At 38.5% G+C, this 27,443-nt stretch overlaps 1 protein-coding gene across 2 annotated transcripts in view; it reads left to right on the plus strand.

Annotated features, from left to right (window-relative positions):
- The first annotated feature begins 1,035 nt into the window (after positions 1–1,035).
- The window catches only part of COL24A1 (collagen type XXIV alpha 1 chain), a 294,021-nt gene continuing 267,613 nt past the window's right edge, over positions 1,036–27,443 (plus strand). For both annotated transcript variants that reach the window (XM_023509811.1, XM_023509812.1), the window contains exons 1-3: positions 1,036–1,166; positions 10,211–10,275; positions 25,166–26,532. The gene's annotated coding sequence lies outside the window, so the exon portion shown is untranslated. The remainder of the gene's footprint in view (positions 1,167–10,210; positions 10,276–25,165; positions 26,533–27,443) is intronic.

Consider the following 27,443-nt stretch of genomic DNA (forward strand, 5'->3'; position numbering starts at 1 on the left):
AAGGGCAGGAGAGGCGGAGAGGTGTATCACAGGAGAAAAATCAGGAGAAAGTAGGAAGGGGGACAGATTAAAACGGAAAGGTAGGAAGGAGAACAGTTACGGTCGGTTAATAATAAGACTTAGGCCACATGCCTAACTGCAACTAAAGCAAGACGTGGGGTGGGGTGGGGAAGAAGGACTCCGCTGAGCAAGATTTCAAAAGGTGTGGGGAGAGGGCAGAGGAACCGACTGGGGATAGGAGACGCGAAGGAGGAAAACTTCACATGGGAGACTGCTTGGATGGGGAGTGGTACACAGACACCCTGAGGAAGGAGGCAGGCTAAGTCACCTCCAAGTGCAAAGGGAAAGTGTCCGGGCGGTGCCCGAGGCGGCGTGGGCTCCCGGGGTGCCGCCCAGCCCGACCCGCAGCGCTGGCGAGCCCGGGCCGGGCCCTGGGTGGGGGAAGGTTGCGGGGCATGGGGGGAGGTGTGCACTGTGTTTGGTGATGTCATTGCAAGTCAGTGAGCGGTGAAATTTAACACCGGCCGGATTTGCTTGGCTCCTCTTCTTCCAGGCTAAGCAGCCGGCAGCAGTCAACGCCGGACGCCTGCAGTTGCCACCGGCCCCCTCGCACCGACTTGTTTTCTGAAGTGGGTGTGTGTGCTTGCTAGACTAATGTTGGGGCGCGGGCTGTTTCCAAGGACTTCCTCCCCCTCTTCGTCTCCTTCCCTCCCCCGACCCCTTTCTCCTCCCAGGCCCAAAGCAGAGGACTCGCTGGAGTCACAGAGTCGCCTTTGAACCGCAAGTGAACCCGAGGGCTGCACTGGCCACCGGGCCGCTGCTCCGCGCCTCCGCGTGAGGCCCACCTCCTCCCCGCCTCCCAGGGGAGCGCAACCCGGGGGCTCGTCCCTTCGGAGCCAGGGCGCTAGAAAGCCTATCTGTCCTCCCGCTCGGGTGCTGTTTCCTACTCCCCCATTTCCCCTTCCTATTTTTTTATTCTTGTGGCAAGGTTGGAGCACGGTTTTCATGTGATTTCCTCCCTTTTTCATGGACAGTTACCTGCACCCTTAGCAGTTCCGAGTTGGCTTCTGTTTTCCGTTAGCGCTTTGCTGCACGGACAAATGCATACAAATGCATTTAGGAGCCCACAGGACAAGGCGTGGAAAAGTCTCCCCCACGACAAAAACGTAAGTAGCCCACCCGCCGGGTAGGGATTAGACCAACCCCTCTCTCCACCCCCTGGATCCGCTGAGCCGGTTGGAGATCTGTGGTCCGTCTCCCCTTGGCACGTTTTGGCGTTGGGAGCCGGCGAGCGGCGGTGGCATCTTCCCTCTGTCTTCTCAATTTGCGACATACTGTGCTTGAAAAGAAGTTTCGTGCCAGCGGGTCTCAGTTTATGCTAAAGTAATCCTGTGGCTCGGGAGGAAAGGCTTGCTGGCCCCGGTCCCTGTGTCCTCCACCGCAGCTCCCCCGGCTCCAGAGCCGGACTCGGCCGCCCACTGCCCTCGCGCCCTCCTCGCATCTCCTCCTGCAGGGCCCCAGCTGAGGTCCTGCTGCCCCCGCACCGCGGTGCCCCTCAGGGTGTCCAGCCTGGCTACTGCTACGACACCAGACATTCCCTGGGCTCTGTGCGCATAGCCTGGACCGCTGGGCACAGGCACGGGGCAGGGCTGCCTGCAGAACCTGGGGTGTTGGGGCACTACTGTACTCACGGACTCAGAGGCAATCGCCTCTTTTTAGAAGGCCAACAACGTGCTGCCCATTCGGAGCGGAGGCTGCGCCCTGATCACTGTCAGTGGGGAAGTGTGGCCTTGGCAGCGGGGTCCCTGGGGCTATGAGGGGTCAGGACCGGGGGCGGGGCTGCCCCTTTTGGGGAGTGTTTAGGCTGGCCCTAAAGGGCACCCCAACTTCTTTCTGGGAGCTGTATCTGCTCCCACTTCCTCACTGGGAAAAAGGCATAGAGGGGATGTGTTCTTGGCTGGTTGCCCTGGTCCCCTTGGAAGAGGTCAGTGGGTCACACAAGTTTGTTTCTGGCCCCAGGGGGAAGAGGGGCGCAGGCTTCTTGGGTGATTTTCTGCAGAGTCTGCCCCTCAGGGAAGTAGGTGGGAGGAGGGCGGGGGCTGCTGGCGGGGGCGGGGTGAGGAGAAAGCCCGCCTCGTGGCAGTGTTTGTGTGAACATGTGCTTCCCAGCCGCGTGCAGCGGGCCTGGAGGTGCTCCTGCACTTTCCTCTCCGACCCTGGGAGCCCCTCTGTCCAGCGACCAGGAGGCACTTCCCTGCGCGCCCCGCAACCGCAGAGACAGGAGGAGGAAAGCGCCCACCTCTGCTACCCGGTGCGATGCCAAGCCGGGGGCTGGGGAGACCCGGGTGCCTGAAGACGTCAAGGTCTGCCGGCTACCTGTGTGGACTGGTCTGGCTTGGAGAGCGAGGGGGGCGGGGCGCCACCGATCCTGGGGCGTTGGACACGTCGTCCGGCTGATCGGGTCTAGTGCAAAAAGGCTCTGGCCTCCGCGGGTCCTGAGACCAGGAGAGGTTGGGAGAGGCCCCCACCTCCTGTCCAGCAGCAGCCTCCGCGTGCTGCCCTCCCTGGTGAGGGCTTTCCCCCGCCACCGCGCGAGGCCCACGTCGCTGACTAACATTCTCCTTGGTGGTTGTGACCAGCCTCGCGGATGAAAGCAGATCTTCTGCTGCTGGCCTCTGTCTTGTCTGGTTTACACTTCCCTTCCAGACGCTCCCAGAAAAGGCCCTGCATAAATTCTTGGGCAGTTTGGGGTTTGTAAATTGGGTCCAGATGATTGGGGGGAGGGAGGCAGAGAAAGCAAATAGAACGGATTACACTAGGGGAACTTCTGAGGCAAAATTATACTATGTGGAATGAGGAAAGAAGCCGTGTGAAGACATGTTGGGATGGATGGCGCATCCTGGAGGAAGGTGCCCATCACCTCTTACCTCTTAGTGGATCTCTGGGTCAGGCCCTTGCAGACCCTGGATAGCTCATAATATCCAATTTGTTCCCTTACAGGAGCTAGTGGGGATGGACGGCAGAGAATTAAGGGTAATTCATATTTACATCAGATTACAGAACTCACAGCTCCAACCGCACACGTGCAAACTGTGGAGAAGGTAGTTAATGTTTAGGCGAGGAAAGTGTTTCTAGGAAAAAACCCCAATTTTCATAAAGATTTTGGAGTTTTTCAACTTGAAAAAAAAAATGCCACCAACCTCTAGATGCAGGGGAGGGCCCTGGGAGAAGCAGCTGATTAGCTGATGATAGCTCAGGCCACTGGATTAAACCTCAAGGGTTCCTTGTGAAATCCCTGAGGTTTTCATTTTCCACCATACTTTTGTGGAGGCGTTTTGTAAGAGCAGGAGCAGCTTTTTAAAATCACAGTTCTGATTAGTCACCCCTAAACATTTACAGTTTTAAAACTGGGCCCTTAGGGTGGTGCCTATGGCTCAAGGAGTAGGGCGCAGGCCCCATATACCAGTGGTGGTGGGTTCAAACCCGGTTCTGGCCAAAAAACATTAAAAAAAAGAAAAACTGGACCCTTAAAGAAATTTTCTTTCATGAGATTGCCTTTGTATAGGTTACCTAATGTGAATTTGTAGAATTAACCCAAAGTCAGTGTTAGATCCATAGGTCGAACATATTATCAGAAAGTCTCCCGGAGAAGATATTTTGGTAATTAAAGTGTTTCTATAACATAAACACTGACATTTTGTATATGAGGATCTATTTCTTAGCTGTCATGAAATTCTGTTTTTTAAAGTTGCTTAGATATCCTTCTATTCAAATAAATGTTTAAAATAAACTGGTGTCTCAGAGAGTGAAAATGTAATTTATGGAAAGTAATTTCAAGTGTTTGTTTAGACATTCTGCTTCGTAATTTGCGAAGGTGCAGAAGGACAATCAATTTCATTTTGGGAATTAGAATAGCTGCGCTAATTTCCTTGCCATGCCTTGCAACCATGGGTTATTTTAGAATTTGTAACTTTGAGTGAGAAGTGAAGACCATTGCATTTTCATTCTTATAAAGGGCTTATCATTAATATACTCATCGTTCATTTACTTGTTTATTCAACTAATGCTCACCAAGCTCTATGAATGTGCCTAGTGATTCTGAGCAGTAAGAATGCTCATGGGTGAGCAAGACAGAGACACCGTTGTTACCTTCCCAATATGCATAGTCCAATAGAGGAAATGGTATGTTATATAAGCAAGTATAATAAAATGCGGTGATGGGATGATGGTATATGTAGGAGGGGCTCTGGGTCAGTAGGCAGGGAAAAGAAGGATGATCTTGGAAGAAAAGTTAACCAGAGGGAATTCAATCTTCACTGATACCTAAGAGGAAAGGGCACGGCATTTTCCAGACAGAAGGAACAGTAAAGGCTCAGAGGGGAGAGAGCACAGTGTATTTGAGCATCTCAATGAAATGAAGTTGGTTGGTGCACACACTGTAGGGAAGAAGCGACTGGAACCAGAGCTGCAGAGAGAACCAGAGACCACATCCTTAAAGGCCTTTAAACCATGTTACTTTCTTAGCTGAACAAATAGAGATTGGGGACACTAGACTTTTCTTGATCTTGGGATCAATGTGCAGGTAGAAGATGCTGGAAAAGTGATATATTTGTTGATACTCAAGACCCCCTCTAGTTTTCTTGGCTGAAGATGGTCTGATTCATTCATTCATTTAAAAATCTTTATTTCACACTGGTACGTGCAGAGATTTTTGATAGGCTAGTTAACAATCACAACCTCTGTGGTCTTTCCTATGACCGACAGGTTTAGGTGCAATTTCCTTTCCTCCTACTAACTGGACTCTAGGTACTTTGACTATTTGAAGTCCTTTAAGTGCTTCTCCAGGTTGAGTATCCCTTATCTAAAATGCTTGGGACTACTGTGTCAGATTTAGGAATTTTTTGGATTTTAGAATATTTGCATATACATAATGAGATATCTTAGAGAGAAGACCTAAGTCTAAACATGAAATTCATTTATATTTTGTATACGCCTTATATGCATAGCCCGAAGGTAATCGTATACAATATTTTTAGTAATTTGCACATGAAACAAAGTTTTTGCTGTGACTCATCACATAAATTCAGGTGTGGAATTTTCCACTTGTGGTATCATGTTGACACTCAAAAAGTTTCAGATTTTGGAGGATGTGGGATTTCAGACTTTCAGGGATGTTCAGCCTGTAGTTTGCTTCACAATGGATTAGCTTTACAAAGTACCCATTGAGTTGAATTGAGAGTCTGAAAAATTCATTGTATATAAATGAGTAACAACACTGCTTTGCTCCCTGAAACATCTGACTTTATACCCCTTGCTATGATGAGAACTTTTTCAGTTAATTTGGGAACAAAGATCAAAAATTTTACTATTTCTGGTCTTAGCAGCTAGTAAAGAACAAAATCTGTAAAGTTGTCATGACTTTGAAACATTTTTGGCCTATAAACACAGTGTGGTGGAAAACATGGATGTGTATCATGTGTGTGTGTTTTTCAAATTAGTTCACCCTTTTAACTTGGTTTAAAAGGAAATTACCAACTCATAAAGAAAGTTTTCTGTTCGCAAGATTTTGCAAGTTCTTCTTACTATGTAAACTGTGTCTATGCAGGAATGAGTCTCAGTAGCCTGAAGATAGGTATTAATAACACCTAACTTTACAGTCTCATGGGTGCTTCACACAAAAATGTTCCTGGGGATGCCCTTGATGTTTCTTGGACCTTTCAGATAAAGAGAAAGCTGAATATCTCTAAGAATCATCTAGGGAAGATGCCTGGAATGGATTTTAGTCCCTTAAATGTTCAGAGGATGGTTTTGGGGTACCTGTTTTCTGCTGTGTCCACTTTAAGCCTTTCCCCTCTATGCCCAGTTGTATTTGTACCGTGGTTGTTGTCAAACTAAAAATGCGGCTTGCCAGCCAGACTCATGCAGAGTGTTCCATATTTTGTTAGATATCAATAGCATGGGCTATATTTTTTGAACTTCTATTAAATGTTTGCTATCATATTGTTGACTTCCATTGTCTGATTTTGTTAAGTGTCTGGGTACATACATTCCTGCAACTTGGTATTAGTGTCTAGATACATACAACAGTAAGTGAAAACAGGCATGTTTTGAACATTTGAAAAATATTCATTTTAATTAATTAATTAATTTATTTTTGAGACAGAGCCTTACTTTGTCACCCTTGGTATAGTGCCATGCATCATAGCTCACAGCAACCTTAAACTCAAACTCTTGGGCTCAAATGATTCTCTTGCCTCAGCCTCCCAAGTAGCTGGGACTACAGGCACCAGACACAATGCCCCACTAGTTTTTTCTTGCTCTGGCTCAGGCTGGTCTGAACATCTCGGGCAATCCACTCACCTTGGCCTACCAGAGTGCTAGGATTGCAGATGTGAGCCACCACATCCAGCCTTGAAAAATATTCGTATTTAATATGTTCTTTTGTTGGAGTAAACTAAGTATATGAACCAATTAACAAACTTAGTGAATTATTTTAGGTTACTTCGTTAAAACAGGATTTAGCCCAAACTGTAGGAAGACCTCTCCAGATTTGTAGCTTCATAACATATTTATTAAACAGATTTTAATATATGATTTATATAAAATCTTGCCAGATAACTTGATTTTTGTCCTTTAACACCAGTATACTAGTGGGGTCTCATCATACACACAAACTATAGTATTTTACATTTGGAATGTGCAATATACAAATATAAAATTAATATTATGTCATTGCATACTAGATGAGCCAACTAAGACCCAGAAAAAGACAAATAATAGCTGCCATCATTGGGACTCCACCATCTACCTGTTAATGTGGAAACTTGATTTTTTGTTGTTGTTGTTAAGGAAATGTATAGTAATCTGCCATGGAAGATTTTTAAAAGCTCTATTTCTCCTCTTTCTCCCTTTGGACACCCACCTAAAAGTACCCTGATTTTACTTTACTTTTCTTAAGTGTTTAAGGATGAGGTTCATGAGGAAGAAAGTTGAACTCCTCCATCTTTGGGAGATGATACTCTTGTTTCTTTCCTTTTCAAAAGTATGAATTAAGTATCAATTTCATGTAAGATATGAGTACAAGAGAGAGATAAAGAGAAGATCGGCTGCTTGCTCAGATATTTACTTAGTAATTAATCATAAAAGTTAGACCACATAAGGGCTATAATAAAGTTTCCATTAAAGCATCAAGAGTACTGAGATGAGGCAAACTCCCTTCCTCTTTAGGAATGATGGAAAACTTCACAGAGTTAGTGCTGTTTCATAATAATTAGGTCTTGCACATCCTTAAGAATAGTAGGTGGAGCCTGGGTGGGCATTTCAGACACCTACAAGCTCTGTCCAGGGAGTAGGCAATAAGTTGGTATGACTGGAGCTTCGGAGGTATCAGGTGTAATGGGATCCACATTGCTAAAAAAGGAAGTTGAGGCTGAATGATATGGGGTTTGAATGCTTTGTAAGGAACTTGACTTTTCCATCTTTGGTTGGTATTAGCATTGGGAGTGAAAAAGAAGAGGGAAATGTCTATTTCAGTCACTTATCTTTACTGGTCCCTCCATTAGTCATCAGCTATATAGGTACCCTTACGTAAGCTATGGCTCAGCTGGTTTGTCATAATCTGCTAGGATCCCTTGGCTGAAGGCTGATGTTGGATGCCTTTAGGCTTTCCTGTCTCATACCGTGAATGGACTTGTTAACATGTCTAGAAAGAACTTTATTTTCCATTTTTCTCTCCTGAGATCATTGGAAAAATGTATGAGTTTGCTGAATTGCTAGGTTAATGGTGCTGGCTATTGTGTTCCTATTCCTCCTTAGTTAGCTTTATTCTGAATGGAAAAGTACCTGTGAGGTTGTTTCTAAGTGCGGAGTGAGCCTGATGATCTTGGGCGGTTGGACAGGCTTCCACTCACATTCTACTTCCTGCCAAGACAGTGTGACAGTAATCCTGACCAGTTTCCTCGTCTCCCTGATAGGTATTCTGTCAGTTAAGCATGGAAATGAGAACTTGAAAGAAGAGCCTCCTTCCACCAGCTCGAGATCACATTTCAGTCCACCCTGGAGAGCACAGAAATCATTTTAATCTCACACAAGTGTTCTCAACCTTGTTTGCACATCAGAATACTGACTAGTGTTTAAAAATGCCTGTCCTGTGGACACACTAAAATCAGAATCTTCCGGGGAGTCGGGGACAGGACCCAATTATTAGTAGGTTTTAGAATTCCTCAGGTGATTCCATGCTGCAGCCAATGTGAAAAAAGATCCCAAACTGGTGGGCCGTATCTCATCAATTAAGCATCCTCTGTTTTAGAGCAGTGGTCCTTGGAAAGTGGTTTCTAGAGCAGCAGCAGCAACAGCACCTGGGAACTTGGTATGGATGTGGATTTTTGAGTCCCATCCCAGGCTACTCAGTCAGAACCTCTGAGGGTGAGGCCAGGTGATTTTTAACAAGTTCTCCAGGTGATTCTGATCACTCTAAAGTCTGAAAATCACTGCCCAAGTGCAGTAGAAAAGGATTTTAAAATGTGCATTAGAATTATCTAGTTAAAATGTACACATCCTGGAGATCTACCTCACATTTTTGAATCGTCCTCTCTCTGGCAGGGTCCAGAATCTGCATTCTTCACAAGCACTTTAGGTGATTCTTTGGCAAAATAACTTCTGGGAGCCACTGATCTAAATGAATGACACCATGACACCATACATGACAATGTCTTATAGGTGTCATTAAAATATATGGTTCTGCTGTTTGTCCCTACCAGTTGAAATTTCTGAAATGAATCAATTGATTAGGTTGTAGAGTTAGTGACATTTGGTAAATATTCTATCAAAACTTTATCTTACAAAAGCTATGCTCTGGAATGAGTATGAACATTGAGTGTACATTTTTCACTTACTCTCAAATGATAAACACAATTTTAATACAGATGATGACATTTATGTTTCAGTATAAATAGTATAATTTTATATTTTGGCTTAAATTTTGTAAAAAGATTCTTTCTTATGTAAGATGCTGCTTATACTAGTTGACAAAGGTATTATAAATAACAAATAGAGATGAACCAAAATCTATGATTATACCAGCAACTTACTAAAAAGAATAAATGATTTTCAGGAAGTTCTGTAATCATTTCTTGCAGAATAGCATTTTACGGATGTCATTTAAAGATTCCCTGGGTTAGAATAAAAAACAGAATCAGAGTCTATATTAACAAGAATTAAGTAACGAAGTACTGTTTTTAGTATTCTCTCCATCTATTTTTAAACTTATTTCTACAGTTTTCTTTTGGGAGGTAGATATAACCAATTATGAAGAATGTTCCACAAAATGTATTAAATGATTGGTTATGCCAGAAATATAATACAATTTTTTTGTTAGATAACTAATAGCTAATCAATATGAATGAACACTTTTACTTGTTGGCTAATCAAAGTATACAATGTGGATATCTACAGGCCATTACTATTTTCAAAATCAAAGAATCACGAATCTAGTCCAAGTGATTTAAATATGATATTCAAATAGCTTTCACATACAAGGATTCATATAAACAAATATCTAGTTCCATTAATTATAAACTCTATATTTAAGTGACTGTAATTTGGGCTATTTTGTGGAAATTTCTATTATTATACATGAAACTGCATATATGCTAATTTGACATCTATAATAATAGTATCACCTATACCAGTTCACATTTATGTAGGCCTTCCTTTGTGCCAGGTACTGTTTTGTGTGGTTTACATGAATTTTTCTAATTCATCTCCAAAAAGCCATCTGAGATAGGTTTAACAAATAAGAAACTAAGGATTAGAGTGCCTAAAAAGTGTGCCCAACTCACATAGCAAGTGGCAATACTGGAACTTGAAGTTAGAGCCTTTGCTCTTAATCACTATGAATATTAAAATACCATGCTAATTAAAATAATAGTTTAAATAAGTGAATCTTTCTTAAAGTAGACTATAAATGTCATAGCACAATAACTAAGAAAATGACACAAAGGTATGTTAACCAGTTTCATGAAGATATTTCAAATTGTATATGAAAACATCACACTGTACCCCATGACTGCATTAATGTACACAGCTATCATTTAATAAAATAAGAATAATAGTTTAATTCTTAATCTTGCGTTTGACTCCATTTTGGATTTTATGTGGTGGTAAATGTCCAACTAATAAATTTTTCCTGGATGCTTTTTTCTTTTCTCAGGAAACCTGTTCTTCATTTTATTGTGCTATGTGCAGTCGGGGTCGCTATTCAGGCACAAGAACCAGGTAAGAAAATCACCTCGGTACTTATTTGCTTGTATAAACATTCTGCTTCCAGACTGTAAAAGTCTGTGACTTTTAAGTCATAATAACCTTAAATTTAACCTTAAACAATAAAAAATAATTCCATCTAGTACAATAAGAATGGAAGGGTAAAGAAACCAATTTTGGGGGGAAATATGACCTTTAAGAAATACTCAGATCTTCCATCTGTGAAATTTCTTACATTTTTAAGCAAACTCTCTATAAAGGGAAGTTTTGTACAGAAAAAAGGCTTTGCTTGTGACTTCATTTTAAGTGGGAGTCCTTGGGGGTGGCAAACTGTGACTGAATTACCTTTGCACTTCTTGAAACAACACAAGCATATAATAAATGTTCCATCTAGATTTGCGTCATTCGGAAACAAAATAAAATTTGCATACTAGTGGGCTTGGGATTTTATTTAATTCAAATAGAGAGGTTTAGAAAATAGTGTTTTGTTTTGGGATGGAAGCTACTTGCTCTGGTAGTATAAGAGTTTAAGGAATTGTGTATACCACAATTCATTCATTTATTAAGCAGCATTTTAAACATATCACCTATTCCCCATGTAATATTCTAATTGCCAATGATTGAAATGTAAATAAGATAATATCTCTAAACCTTAAAGTGAAAGAAAAGTACCTTTGTCATCAAGGGGAAAAAAAAAACACTCAGGGTGTCAGTGTGTGACACATCTTGTACCCTCAATGAATCCCCAACAATAAAAAAAAGAAAAAAGAAAAAAAACCACACCAAAGTCAAAGAGAAAAATCCTGGAACCGTGCTGGACCTATACACAGTAACCCTATGACCTCATTTTTTTTTTAAGTCTTCTGCCTTAAATGTAGCAGAGCTACATGGGGCTGCCAAAGTTATTTAGTCCGACAGAACCAAGTTTTCAATTCAACGAGCCACTTGTTAGATTCGCCAGTCAACCAAATAACAATCAGGAAAAGACAAGTAAACAACTTACTTGTCTGTGCCCCTTACTAGAGAAGGGGCACAGAGGTGATGCTTTGTCTGACTGTCCAAACTGACAAGTGGATATAGGTAAATATGCTGTCAAATATCACATCGACACAGATAAGTACCCTGTCCAACATCACCTCAGTGTAGATACATATTCTGTTAAGTATCACATCATTGAATTTTTAGAATTTTTGTTGGAAGACATATTCTAATTCTCTTTTATGGAGGAATTATTAAATTAGTCTACATGTCACATGTAATGCTGTGAAATACTGTTCTTGGTTCCAATCACCAAGCAATTTCTGTTATTGGATTTTGCTTTAAGTAGGCACACAGAGGAAAGAAATGATGTCTTTTAATTTATTGTTATTATTACTGTTTCTTTTTCTTTTTTTTTTATTAAATGATAGCTGTGTACATTAATGCAATCATGGGGTACAGTGTGGTGTTTTCACATACAATTTGAAACATTTTCATCAAACTGATTAACATAGCCTTTATGTCATTTTCTTAGTTATTGTGTTAAGACATTTATATTCTACTTTTAGAAAGATTCACTTGTACCCCCGTAAGATAAACCATAGAAGTGATCCCTCCAATCACCTTCCCTCCACCCATCCCCCCTCCCCTACTGTTGCTATTTCTGAGAACTCATTTTGGACCAGTTGCTGTGCTAGTAGAACACACATTTTCCCTACCCCTGTCCATCACAGGGCTTTTGAGAGGATGCCCAGGATAGACATGCTGAAACTAAGATCAGGGAGAAGAGATGACTACTCTAAGGCTTACAGCCCAATGAATGGGAGAACCAGGATTTGAACGGAAGCAATTTGAATGCAGAGTCTAGAAATTCTTAAAAATTCAGCCTCTTAGAACCACAGAAAAGATAAGAAAGAGAAGCATGGCAATTATTAATTATCTATTTGGGTCATATCCTTTGCTAGTACTTTCCACGTTGTCCTCTGGTCCTCTTACTGAACCTGCATGGTAGGTTCCCCCAGGCTCATATGCCCAAGACTCTAATCTAGGCCTGTCCACCCCTGAAGACAAAACTCCGCCCCTACGTAGTCCCTGGTTTCATTGCGGGACTCTCAGTAAGCCTTTATAAATGTGGAAACTGATCCTTCATCTTCTGGGGAATTTACTGTGTGGCTTCTTTCTTTCTGATATATTTATTTCTTCTTTCTGCCATTTCTATTATATGTTCAATCTTCAGTACTGAGCCCCTTATTTTCTTAATTTTAGATCCTATAATATTTTTTCATCTTTGGTTTGGGTTCTATCTTATATGAGAATTTCATCAGTTACTACTTCAAATATTTTGTTTAATTTTTTTATTTCTGCTTTATTTAATTTTTTACGGGACCTTTTTCAGGCATATTATTCCTTAAAAAAAAAAAAAAAAGAAAGGAAAATATCCCGTTCTTGTTTTTCTGATGTAGTGTCTAATCTCTCTAAGGATAAGAATGATGATTTTTTTCAACTTTTCTTCTATTCCTGTTGTTGTCTTTGTTTCTTCCAAATTTTCATTTGTTTTTGGTTTGTCTTTTATATTGGAGTTGTTCTTTGTAAGTTTGCAGTACCTGTGTTATCAATTAAAAGAAAGAAGGGGGTTCAGTGGCTCATGTCTGTAATCGTAGCACTCTGGGAAGCCAAAAAGGGTGGATTGCTTGAGCTTGAGAGTTTGAAACCAGCCAGAGTTAGACCCCTGTCGCTACTAAAAATAGAAAAAAGTAGCCAGGTGTTGCGGTGAGCACCTGTCTGAAGGCTGAGGCAGGAGTATCTCTTGAGCCCAAAAGGTTGCTGTGAGCTAGGCTGAAGCTATGGTCCGCAACCCCAGGGTGACAGAGTGAGACTCAGTCTCAAATAAATAAATAAATAAATAAATGAAGTAAGACACTAAAAATTGGCTTGAAAACTCCATGGGCAGGCCTGCCAACTGAGATGTTTCACATAGAAGGTGATTAAGTAGGAATCTGGCTGACCATCTTGTTGAGCCACAGTCTGAGGCTGCACCGTTTCTTTAGAACATTTAGAACATTTCTCATGTCTTATTTGTACAGTATTATGCTGTTCTCAGACTTAAGTGATCTAAAGAGGTTCTTAGTTGGGGGAGGAGTCACACCATTTAGCATGGCGTTTTTAGTTGAATTCCTAGTTCTCAAAATGGTGCTTCCCTTTCTTTTTCCTCTATGATTGATTTAATGTCTCTACATAATTTTGGCTTTAAAGCTTTTTATATCAACTTTCAAACCCCCGGCCTCCACATGTCCCCATTTAGGGACCCCACTTTGAAATGTCCTGAGTTCGGTAACTTGGTGCCTCCATTCTTACGCCATCCAAGTTGTGATCAGCGTCCACCTCTGTACTCCTTCACTGCTCAGTTTTTTCACCTCTGCTAATCCTTCATGTGCTTTTCATTTTCCAAAACTTCATTGATACCTTTGGTCTGCTGTTGTTTCTCCTACGGATTCACTGTGTCCATGTAGCTTCAAACCACGTTTCCTTATTCTTGTGTTCGATTTTTAACACTGAGAAGAAATAAGCACCTATGTGATATGCCATGGTGTCAGTCATTCCTTCAAATTTTAACACAGCTAAGAAAAATCATTTTAAGTATCTTATTCATAAATACACATTTTATATTCAAGTTTTAAGGTATACTCTAACAAAGACCTGATTTGATTTCAAGAAAAGGGTGATTATGTAAGTCTCAGTTTCCTACAGATTTGACAGATATAGATCCCTTTTTTACCTGATCGAGTATATTTTGCTCATTACTTAATGTTGGTGGCTGGCTGCCAGTGAGGGACTGACGTGGCCGCAATGCATTTCCGCAGTGACTTACCCCATGCAAGATGTGTAACTAATTCTCAGCATGGGCATCATTGTCAGGTTCATGATCCCTAGGTGTGAAAACCATGTGTGTAGAACTCTACGTGTAGCTCATCTCCAAGCAAAGTAGTTCATGTTGAAATTAATCCAAAATGTGTTTATTGTTAACAGAGAAGCAGCTCATTCCAGCTGCGGTAACTCCAAGTATTTTTGGTCAAACCTTCTATGGGCACTTAGCCCAAAACTTTACACATAGCTTCATTTCCCATTTTATAAATACAATGGCATTTGCCTCTTTATACAGAATAGATAGATTATTTAAACTAAAAATACCACAAAGAAACAATCACCACTTTTAACATTTCAAGTGTGACAGTGGTGCCTAAACACTGATGTTCTGGAGCCAGAAGCCTGGTTTTATGCCCACATTCCACCACTTATTAACTAAGTGGCCTTGAGAAGTTCCTTAAATACCCTGAGCCTCATTCTCAGCAACTCTAAAGTGAAGAAAATGATAATAGATAATACTACACAAAGCTGTTGTACAGATACAATGAGATAACACATATAAAGTGCTCAGCACAGTGCCTATTACATAATAAGCTTACAAGAAATTCTAGTAGAAAGAAAAAAAAAAAGGAACACTCCATATCCTTTCCCCATATGCTCATAATATTGAAAAAATAAAACAGAAGAGTTGATTTTAAACAATTTCCTTCAGTTCCTTAACTCAGTGAACTAGAGCCAGGAAGCTATATTTGAGTCTTGATTCTGGCACTATTTGGCTGAGCCTATATAAAACAGTACAAAGTGGATATTGGGCAATTATCTAGTCAACTTAGCAAGTTTGGATAAATTGGCAAGGGAAAAAGAAAAGTATGTTGAAGTCTGTATGATCTTTCTCATTCACCACTATGGTGATTTCAAATAACTACCTTAGTTTTTCTTTCCTACAAATTGGGAAAAATATAGCAATGGGGTCTTAACTGATGCAGGATATGAAAATTTAAAACAGTGAGTATTCATTAAAATTAAGTGCTATGTTATATTAATTTAGTTATTAATAGTTGAAAGTCAACACTAATTTGTCATACTCCATAAAATATTATTCTTTACTTTTTATGAAAAATTGATAACTGTATTTTAAATCTTTTAAGCTACCAAGCCGTAAGAAATGTAAAAAGCCTTATATTTTGAGGGGGTAAACGGTTGTTTACCTTGTTATTTCAATTTGTGATAGAATGTTCTTGAATATTGACAGGTAAAATGGTTCATTTGTCCTCTGTACTTCTAAAGCAAGTATAACATTGTATCTTCTCTATTTATTTCTTTAACCTTTAATGCTCTCCTCTCCCACATAGTTAATTATAGATTTAGAGTCAAAGCATTGGGTATAAGTCAAACTTTTCTCATTTATTGAGACTCAATTTCTCCTTTTTGTCCTCCCTCTTCCTCCCTCTACATCCCTTTCTCCCTTTTTCCTGCCCTTTCCCTGTCTGCTTTCTCCTCCCCCAACTTTTGCTTATTCAAACTTGTGATAACAGTATCTATGCTGCTTAGTACATCAGTTTCAAATGAAAGGCGAGTACTAATTTGGGGTATCTGTAGAGTATCAGCTTTGCAAGCTTAGAAGATTGGGTTTATTAGTACTGAAAGAGGATCAATTTCTCGTTAGTGTGTGACAAAACAACAAACAAAAATTGCACTGATGGTTTAAAAAGGAGCGAACACTTGACCTGAGTGTTGTAGGAAGAATGAAGCATGGTGTGGAGGGATACACTTAGTAGGACTCTGAAGGAATGAGATTAAAAAATAGAGAAGCTTTTATATGGCAAGAAATTCAAAAAAGAGTAAAAAATACAGTGAGTGGAAAGTGCTATGATATGAGCAGGTATTTCAGTGAAAAACAAATGAGGAAGGGTTAGTGGAAAGCTGGAGAGTTGTCCCCAAGACTAATCTTACTTCTGATACCAACTTAAAGCTTGGGAGTTCCCAAGACTAACTTCAGCCTTGATAATAACTTCAGAAGGACTCATAGAAATTGCCGAAATGTTTATACTCACAGTTATGATTTATTACAACAAAAGGATACAGATTAAAATCAGTACAAGGAATGAACTAAGAGTTTAGAGCATCCCAAACAGAGAATAGCAAGTACAAATGCGATAAGTTAAAAATTAGTGTAAGGTATAAGTAAAGAATAGCTGGACTGAAGCACAGGTTGGATGACATGATAGCAGATGACGGCAGGGAGATAAAAAGGCAATAGAGGACACAGGTTTCATGTACCATGTAAAACCATTGGAGAATTTTGGTCAGAAGAATGGAATCATCTATTTTGTACTATAAAAGATTATTCTGACTGCTTGTGGAGTTATAGGGCTCGTCACTGGGAGAAGCACTAAAGAAAGAAAAACAAAGTCTGGGGAAAATCTATTCAGTTAAAAGCGCTTTGGGGACATCTAATCTCAACTGGGTAAATTCAAAAGACAATTGGATATGCAAGCCCAGAGGAGAGGTTTGTGAGTCATCGTATGTGGTTGTTGAAGCCTTGGTTTTGGTGAAGTGATTAGACCTGGTGTTTATAGTCAAAAGAGCAAAGTGTTGTCATGGTAACACCAGCATTTGTTCTACACTTAAGAAACAAATAGAGGGAGGAGATAGAGTCAATTCTGGTGTTAGGTGACATGTACATTCCTAAAAGTCATGGTGTTAAGAGATGGCTCACATTATGCCTCTGCACTTCCTTGTTGGGTGACCTCAGGCGCCCACTTCATGGGGTTATCATGAGAATTATGTAACTTAAAACATTGACATTCTTATGCTTTGTACATAGAAAGAATTAATAAATGCTGTTATAATTCTTATTCTTAAAAAAATACACAAAGTACCTAACATGGTACCTGGTTGATAATTAATATACTTTCAATGGCCACTGATTTCCCAGGTGATATGTACTGGATTGATTTTGTAGATAGGGCCATTCATGAAACAAGTAGTCTACTTCTTGTTGTATATATTGATACTAAATATCTCAGTTTAACCTGAAATTTGGTGATATCCAGGTATAGGCCTAAATGAAATATTAAAGAGTATTGTCTGCTGGAAGAACTCTTCCTATTTTTAGTCTTCTGTTCTCTCCAACCCGTATTGCATGTGCCTTCTACCCACATGAGTTCTCTATTATCTCTTCTCTCAACATCTGCATAAACATCTGTTAAATGTATTCATACTCAGGTATGAAAGCTTAAAATCAGGATGAACATCTGATGATTTCACCTCAGGAAGCCATTTTGGTGGATACCTACAAAGTATTCCCCAGTGTGAGATTTCTGTGGGGTGAATTAACCCTGCTATGATTAATTAGTAAGATTTGCCAAGGAAAATGTGGAGTGAGTGTGGGGAATACAATGGCTACAAGGCAAATAAAACTGATTAGGCTCACTCAAAACTGTCTGCACATTTGTCCATGTAATCTTGATCAAGTCACTTAATCTCTATGTCCTTCAGATTTTTCATCTGTGAAGTGGGCATAGACTTGAAGTATAAACTTGACACCATGAGACATTATCTTCCCACTTCTGTTTCTGTGTTTTGTAAAAAAGAAATTGGTGAATGAAATAATAAAGAAACCTAAAAACTTTACTTCCAGAAAAATGAGGGGACTGATATAATCTAGAGCCCCTCCAAAATACGCTGTTAAAAGTAGATGCTACATGGACTAAAGTCAATAGTAGGATCTGAGCAAGGACCAGCAAAACCAAACTTCCTGAAGGTGAGGAGCACACCCTGAAAGACTTAGCCTTTAGCCCTTGTGCATTAGTACTACGAGATCAGGGGAGGACAGAAAATGCCTGGGGGAAGATATAAGAATGAAGAACAAAAAATAGCCAAATGGATCAGTAGGGACAAATCTCAGAAAAGGCCAAAATCTACTCCCTGAGGTGAAGGATTTATTCAGATGCATGTACCAATGTAAGTGGATACAGAGGAAGGAGAGTGAGGGCTGTACACAGAGCTGGCTATAACCGTCTTCCTGAACTAAGTTTGGGTCAGAGAAGAAAGTGGGGCTATACAAATGAATCATTTTAGAAGGAATCTCTGTTAATGCTGAAACAACATTAATGTTCAGCAACATAATGCTGAACCAACAGAGATTTGGAAGGCGGGGCCTGTCCTCCTCTTACCCCAGCCTCCTTTTCTATAAATTGCTAGGCTAGGAGTTACTGAGTAATTAAAAGGCACAGTATAAATAGAAAGATGCATAAGACAAAATATAGGGAAAAACAGCAAGATTGAGAATAAACGCAAAAATATTGCCACTAAACAGATAAAAATTTCAACCAAATACTCCCCCAATCACCTATATGAAGATAATAAAGTGGAAATATAGGAACTCAGGAAAAAGGAAAAGAAAGTAAGACATTAAAAGAATGTGAGTTATTAGCTTATAGAATTCAGAAAACAAGTTATAGAAGAAATATAAATCAAGACTAAATTCGAAGAGACACAGAGAAAAATTAGACCTTGTAGGAAGCACAGTAAAGATAAAAATAAGAAAATCACACAAATGGAGCTGAAGATAAAGAACAAATTTTAAAGGACTCCAGAGAAAAGATGCATGCAGAAGACAGTAGTCACTTTACATACTCATAATAGGCAGTTTTGAAGAAGAAAATCAAAACTATAAAATAAAACGAATATTCAAAGATACGATTCATGAAAACTTTGTTAAAGTTTAAAAATCTGTACAATGAATGGGCATTCTGTACCTGGGAACATTTATCAAGAATGATCAATCTGGAGCCATATTCTAATAAAATTATTGCATTTCAAAGATAAAGAACAACTTTGGGCAGACTGGAAAAAACAGAGTCATTTATAAGGAGAACAACTTTAGGTGACTTCAGATTTAGAGATCATTGAGGACTCTGGAACAATATCCACAAGATATTCAAAGAGAGAACGTATCAGCAAAGAATTCCATACCCAGGAAACTTGAGGAATAAGGCTACAAACAAATAATTCTGAAAAGTCCGACACTCAGGAAATGTTCTTATGAACACTTCTTGAGGAACTAATCAAGAATGAACTTCAGCAAAGGAGAAGTGACTGAGGATGCTTTTGTGAAAGGCTGGGTCTATTTATACAAGGAAAATGTGGCAACAGGGCAGAATACAAATGCCGTATGAACTAACAATGTAGAAAATAGTACAACTACTAAAAAATAGGAAGAGAAGGGGAAAAAATATGGGAGTATATTAATTTTACTGATTGCCTCATCTATAGAAACTGAGGATTAAATACTATTCAAAGTTGATAAATAAAAGAAGGATAAGGACATTTGACAATAAAAAGATTAAGATCCTCCTGTTAACTAATATTATAGATGGTCAAGTAGAGGGCTAATGGTGAGGAAGAGAACATCATTCAAAGGAAAGAAGTAATAGATGTGCCTAAAGAAAGGACTAGGGGAGCTATACACATTTATAATTTTAGAGGTAAGCCTTAGAATGAAAATATCAACCTTTCTACATCTCAAAAGAACTATACACAAAAACAAAGGAAGCAAACCAGAGTGAAAGACTCTAAAAAATTAAAGAGGTAAAACATAATATAAAATAATATGATGGATGAAACAAGACATTCTATCCACAAATGTAAATATATTTGATTTATATATTCAAAAAAGTTTTCAAATTGGATTACAAAACAAACTCAACCCCTTCCTGTTTACCTAAAACACAGTGTTTCAGAACAGATGTAGACAAAAGCATGGGCCAGGGTCTACCAGACAGGTGGAAACAAGAAGAAAGTAGGGGAAAGGGGGCTTAGTCTTACTCTCAGGTGAGGTAATGCCCAAAATACCCAGAATAAATTAGACATGGAGGGTCTTTCTATAATTCTAAAAATTATAACAATAAATATATGAATTTTATGATTATGCATAAAACTGTCAGTGCTGCATGCAGAAAACAGCCAGTACACAGATTGAAAGTATAAGCTTGTTATTAGCTATAACCTAATAACAGCCTAAGAATACAGGGAGGAGGGAGGGAGAAGGAAAAGGGGAAGGGTGGAGGGAGGTGGATTGAAGGGATCACTTCTGTGGTCTTACAAGGGTACAAGTGAACCTTTCTAAGAGTAGAATATGAACGTTTTGGCACAATAACTAGGTAAATGACATGAAGGCTATGTTAACCAGTTTGATGAAATGTTTCAAATTGTATGTGAAAACACCATGCTGTACCCCAAAAGTGCATTAATGTACATAGTTACCAGTCAATAAAAAAAAAAAAAAAGAAAGAAAGAAAGTACAAGCTTGCAAGAGGTGAGGCTCACCAGAGGTACAGGAGAGCCCCGAGCAACCTCTGCAGTGGCTATTCATTGAGACAATACATAATATAACAGGTGTGGGGAGTGCCCATACAAGAGCTAAGTGCTTAAGGATCGGTAAGTGCTCTTTCTCCCCATGGGCTTGACCCCCTTCCTGAAGTGCCACAAATGCTCAAGGTCCAACACCTGCTTACTAATGAGCAGCCAATCTCATTTCATTAGAGCACGAGTTTCTTGAGGGCTTGTCCCCAGGCTGCAAGATATCTCTAGGCCAGCCAAGAGATTGTCCTGCTCTCAGCGTTTTCCTCAAGAACCGATGACTGTTCTTACAAGCATGGTGTTCATTCTCCCACATAGAGCCATGACATCAATATTCATAAAGCAAAGACTATAAAAAAATGAAAGGACAAACACACTAGTAATAAGAGATATTCTTTACCTCTCAGTCCATGACAGATTAATTATATAAAAATAAAAAAGGAATATAGCAGATATAAATGACATAAACAGTGAGATACAACTAACCGGTATGTATTAAATTTTGTGCCCTGGAACACCTTTGTAAATACTTATATAAGATTATTAAAAACTGACCACCTATTAGGCTACTTTAATTTTAAAGTGCACATTGGACACCATTTTCTGATCACAGTGCTTTTAAGTTAGATTGTATTATAATAAGAAAATCAGGAAACAAAAGACCCTTCTAACTAGAAATTTAAAACCTTTTTCTTAAACCATTTGAGTTGAAAGGAAAATACAAATAAAAATACTTTTAAAAAACAACAAAAATGAATATACCACATATTAAAAGTTATGGGATACAGCCAAAGCAGTACTCAGGAAAATTTATAGCTTAAATGCCTCCATCATCAAAAAAGAAAGAAAAAACAAAGAACTAAATACTCATTTTTAGAAATTAGAAAAAGAATGAAACTGAAAATAGGAAGAGAAAATGAAGATACATACTGGCATTAATTAATGATATAGATGTTACTAATCATCAGGGAAATGCAAATTTAAACACAATGTATTTACCTTACTCCTGTTAGAATGGATTTTATTACAAAGCCCCCAAACAATAGTGCTGACATGGATGTGGAGAAAAAGGAATGCTTATACACTATTAGTGGGACTTCAAATTAGTATAAAAACCTATATAGAGATTCCTCATAGCACTGAAAGTAGACCTACCATTCCATCCAGCTATCCCACTACTGGGTATCTACCCAAAGGAAATACAGTCATTTTATCAAAAAGTCACCTGCACTAGAATGTTTATTGTAGCACATTTTACAATTGTAAAGATGTGGAATCAACCCAAGTGCTCATTAATTCATGAGTGCACTAAAAGAATGTAGTATATACATGCCAAGGAGTATACTCGGCCATAAAAAGGATGAATTAATGTATTTTTAAACAATCTGGATGGAACTGGAGACCATTATCCTAATGTGAAGTATCACAAGAGTAGAAAAAGAAATAGCACACATACTTGCTGTTAAACTGGAACTAAGTGATGAGCACACATGTGCAGAGAGGCAATCAGTCAGCAGGGAGGGGGGAAGAAAGGGAAGGTCACAAACTGACCTAATGGGTATCATGAACACTATGGGGTGAGGGGCATACTTACCGCCAGTCAAGCATTACAAAAGTGATCTATGTAACCAAAACATCTGTAGCTGCTTAATACTTGGAAAAAAATAAAAAAGATGTAGAAAATAAGCAAAAATACTAAAGAAGAGTTTAAAAACATTCTTTTTTTGAAATGACCAATAGTGACACCGATTTAAGAACCAATAGAGCAAAATATTCAAAATCAGGAAAATGAGATAAAGAATCACAGAAATAGGAAAAGAAAAAGAATTATAAGAGATTATCACTCAAAGATCTCAGGGTAATATGTTTAAAATCTTGAAGGAAGTTTATTATTTCGTAGAAAGATATAAAATTCTAAAACTGATACAGTCAAAAAATTAGGATAAGTCAATTAACCATGGGAGAGATTAGAAAAGTGAATAAAGAGGTGTTAACAAAAGTGCCAGGATGATAAGTTTGGTTTACAGATGAGTTTTATGTAATTTTGGGGAAAAAAGATAATTACAAAGTTATTTAAATTGTTGTAGGCCATGGAAAATAATGTAATTTCAATGTTATAATCTGATACGAAATAGGACAATAAGACAAAAACACAGATCAAGCTAACTTGTAAATATTGATGCATTGATTTTACATAAATTATTACTCAGGAATCCAGCAAGGTATCAAAAGAACAACATTGAACTAACAAGAATATTTGACTTTTGAAATGCAATCATGGTTCAATAACAGGAAATTTATTCAGGAATAAATTCTCAAAGACATTTGATTTTTACAAAACACCTGTTTGTTATAAATCTCCTATAGAATGGAATCAGAGGAAACCATATTGATGTACAAATAAAGAAATACTGAAGAGCAATACATGCATTCTAGAGTTTTCAAATAATACTCTGGCCAATCATATTTCCTTTTAATAGGATCAGAAAGTTGAGGCAGTCGTTTGCAGGGGTTCTTATTAAATGCAATGAGAGGTTTTCTTGAGGCAAAGTGCAGCCCATGAGATTACACCACATCTGTGACTCTTTGGGCAAGAGTAGCTTATTTGGTATCATAGAATTATAACCTTCACGTACTTTGATTGTATATACTTTAAATTTAAGCCCTGTGATTTTTCCAAAAGTGGTGCTTCTTCCATAGTTTACTTGACAGATTGAGGTATGCGTACTCTTAAAGTTAGGTAGCCCTAGGAGAGGATATCCAGCGTCACAGACCAAGATAGCATGTTTCGATGGTATAAATTTTGATTGACAATTGGGTATAGGCATAGTTAACTGATTTAGTTGGTAGGTAATGTACATATATTGGGTATTAAACAGCCACATTATGGATTAAAGTTAAATTTTTGCATGAATTATACTAATGATATAAAATGAGAAATCAAAGATTTTTTTTTTTTGATGTGTACATGGGACCTCTTTAAAATATACCTCCAAATCCCTGGAGTTGCATATAATTCTACACTAGTGTTAGGAATATTTTGGTGAAAAATTTGAGATACTCTTTCATACAATATCTTAGATACAAACAGTTATGTCCTTAACTGTTAAAAATTACACTGTTATTAGTAAAGTGATGATGATTCTAACCCCGAAAGAAAACATTTGAGTGTTTTGTGAAGCTCTCCGAAAATTCTGTATTATGTTTTGTTATTTGTCATGAGCATAAATGGTCAAGTATTTACTAATTTCCCGTGAAAGGGACATAAAGGTGATGCCAGGTGTTCCTAGCTAATCTTCAGAAACTTTTATTTTTCTTCACTTATCACAATTCTTTAATATTTCTTGTTTGAAATGATTGTAACTATACAAAGATACATATGGGAGATTTATAATCCAAAGAACAATAAAGATGATATAGCTTGCAAAGCTGGTCTATATTTTTAAGATAGGTTTTATCATTTTTCACAAGTAGTATTTAATTACATGTGATTTCACAGGTGACTATGAGATCTGATCAGATTCTTATGGGGCGAATTCATTCATTCAGAAATTATAAAGCTATAGTAGAACCTCTGTAAGTTGACCGCCCAAGAGACTGCAACGAACTGGTGAACATATGTAGGTGGTCAGTGTAAGGAAGTAGGTCTACTGTACTGATATGTACATGTGGTGCATGCCCAGTATGTGAAGAGCAGGTCTTCTTCAGGACGGGGGTTAAAGTAGGGAGGTGGTCAGCTATGGAGGTTCTACTGTATTTGCAAGGCAGGTGTTGTAGAACCAATAATGAATCAGACAGAAACAGTCTTCCAGGAGCTTATCATTGAGTAAAGGAGATAAGCAGTATACTATTGGTAAGGTTACAATTACCAATAAACAGGGAAAACCATAATTATATCAGATCCACATTGTATAAATACGTATTACACAATACATATTGAAAAAGAGTCTAAAAATTGGATAAAAATTATTGTGGAGGACTGGGACATAAGGGAAGAGAGAGAAACTTGGAAGAGACAGAAAAATTATGAGGCTTACCAACAAAACAAATCTAAATTGTCTTACTTAGGACTCATAAAGGGATTTTGTCCAGAGTGCTTTAAGTGTAGCACCCCCTCAAGGTATTTATGCACTCGGAGAGCTTCCATGTGATTTGAAAATTCCCAGAAAGTTAAAAGGGAAAATACCTGAAAAATCATACTTTAATGGAATTGTGTGAACTTAATTTATAAAATGGCTTCCAAATCACCATTTGTCTTTGTCAGTATGAGTCCAGTTTCTCTTTCACATAGATATCATTAAGTTTCGATTCAATTAAAAAATAAATGGCACCCAGGAATCTTTGAATATGTACATTCATTGGAGTGGCAAATAAGAATCCTACCCAAATGGAAAAATTAGAGAGCTACACCAATTCTTCAGTTAAATTTGGGGTTTAGAGACATTGGTGTGTGGGTGTGTATTTGTGTTTGCACATGTGTACACATTTTATTTGAATAATTGAATATAACGTCTTACTCTCTCTCTCTCTTGTTACCTGTAAATTAGTTATGGATAGAGCATGCTTATTTTAAAATGACTGTTGATACCAGGAAGATTTTCTCATACTCAAACATTCATATAAACACAAGAATGCCTAAGAGTAAGAATCTCTCTCTCTCTCTCTCTCTTTCTTTCTCTCTCTTTTTAATTTCCAGGCATAGATATTCTTCATCAACTAGGCCTTGGAGGCAAAGATGTCAGACACTCATCATCAGTGACTGCTGTGCCATCATCATCTACACCACTACCTCGGGGGGTTCAATTAACAGAATCAGGTGTCATTTTAAAAAACGATGCTTACATTGAGTCACCTCTCATGAAAATTTTACCGGTCAACTTAAGGCGGCCATTTACGATAGTCATTGGGTTGCAGTCACATAGAGTGAACAATGCATTTCTCTTCAGCATTAGAAATAAAAACAGACTACAACTAGGAGTACAATTACTACCTAAAAAGTTAATAGTGCACATTGGAGGGAAGCAGTCTATATTTTTCAACTACAGTGTTCACGATGAGCAGTGGCACTCACTGGCCATTTCTATTAGCAACCAAGTTGTTTCCATGTTTGTTGAGTGTGGAAAGAAATATTTTAGCAGAGATACCGTTTCCGAAGTTCAGACCTTTGACTCGAACAGTGTGTTTACCTTAGGAAGCATCAATAATCATTCTGTCCACTTTGAAGGAATAATATGTCAGTTGGATATTATTCCTTCTGCGGAAGAATCTGCAAACTACTGCAGGAACCTGAAACGTCAGTGTCTTCCAGCAGACAAATACCAGCCGGAAACAAGCCTGCCTCACACAACTATCCCATCCACTGAGACATTGGAACGCTCTCCCTTGCCCAAGAAATTTGATGGACAAAAACTGTCAGGAGATGCATTTCCTGAAAACAAAAGCATTCCAAATATCGTAAGTAATGATTCTGCAACAGTGCATCAAAGACAAGAACACCAGATAGCGAGATCGCAGTTAACTTCTCTTCAGTCAGGAAATGTCTCTGCTGTGGATTTCACAAGCCAAGGGATTCTGGCCAAAAAAATGAGCACTGAGGGACATACCGAGCCACACTTAAGCCTGTCAGGGGCCCATCATCCCCTCAGCAAGGCAGGAATGAATACTAAGGAGACATTTATTTCTTACCTAAATGTGTCTGACAATATCACACATGAAGATAGAATAACTGCCTTGTTACTATCTAAGAAGATGTCATCTCTCCTTCCTCAAATGAAACAGGATACAATTATTAACCTCAAGAAGGCTATCACGGCAAATCTACACACTAATGAACTCATGGAAATGCAACGGATTTTAAACACAACCTTGTATAGAATAACAGATGAGCCGTCTGTGGATAATCACCTTGACCTAAGGAAGGAAGGTGAATTTTATCCTGACACTACTTATCCCATTGAAAATAACTATGAAACTGAGCTTTATGATTATTATTATTATGAGGATCTTAGTAGAATGCTCGAAATGGAGTATCTGAGAGGGCCAAAAGGAGACACTGGACCTCCCGTAAGTTTTTTCTTTCTTTTTTTTTTTTTTTTAATATGTTTTAATGCACTAACTTGCCATACAGTTTAAAGAGAGTTCTTTGGACTAAACAATATGGAACAGGTCAGATCTGTCACAGAAATGTATTCTGGCACAGTGAGTGAATTTATGGTTGCTGTACCACATTTACTAGGTTGAAACCTTGGCCCAAATGTTGTAGCTTTTTTCCTTAATTCACAAGCTGAAAAAGTTACTTAAACCTGGTAAAGTGGTGAACAAACTATGGTTGTCTTTTTTTAGGTAAAATGAATTCATCAATTTAGCTGCTAAATATAGATCAGCATTCAATACTATAGAAACAAAACTGAATTTTTCAGCTTTGAATTTCTTTTGTTATGTAGGCACAGAGATCAATATTTGAAAATTTCTAAAATCATTTAAAAACCATGTAAAGCCATTTAAAATCACAGTGTTGGAAACATTGTTTTTACTTTTCATATTTGTATACCTGAATAATTTATCTTCATGTCTTTGGAAATTGTTTTTTCAAAATTACAAATAGACTAATTTTAAAAAATAAAATCTCAAGAATATGCTAGTATAGAAAAAGAAACTCTTTTCATTTATGACAATTAATCATCAATCTATTGGTCGTAATATTGAATCCCTGGGTGCAGGTTAAACAAATTATTAAAGGAGCCATTTGCTTTTTCATAAGAAGTCAGATAAGTATTAAACTTTTTTGTAAATCCAAAAGTCGTTCAACATTTGTAGGTGAAGCAATACTTTACAGTAGATATTTGCTGAGTCTCTGCTTTATGTAAGGCAGAGACACAGAATATATATAACATAGTTATTATGCTAATGGAGGTAAAGAAAGTATACTTACAAATACACGGTACCTTGAAATAAATGCTGCTGAGAGAGTCAAA

The sequence above is a fragment of the Otolemur garnettii genome, unplaced genomic scaffold, assembly GCF_000181295.1.
Source record: "Otolemur garnettii isolate 467f Iridium unplaced genomic scaffold, OtoGar3 scaffold00010, whole genome shotgun sequence".
Taxonomy (NCBI): Eukaryota; Metazoa; Chordata; class Mammalia; order Primates; family Galagidae; genus Otolemur; species Otolemur garnettii.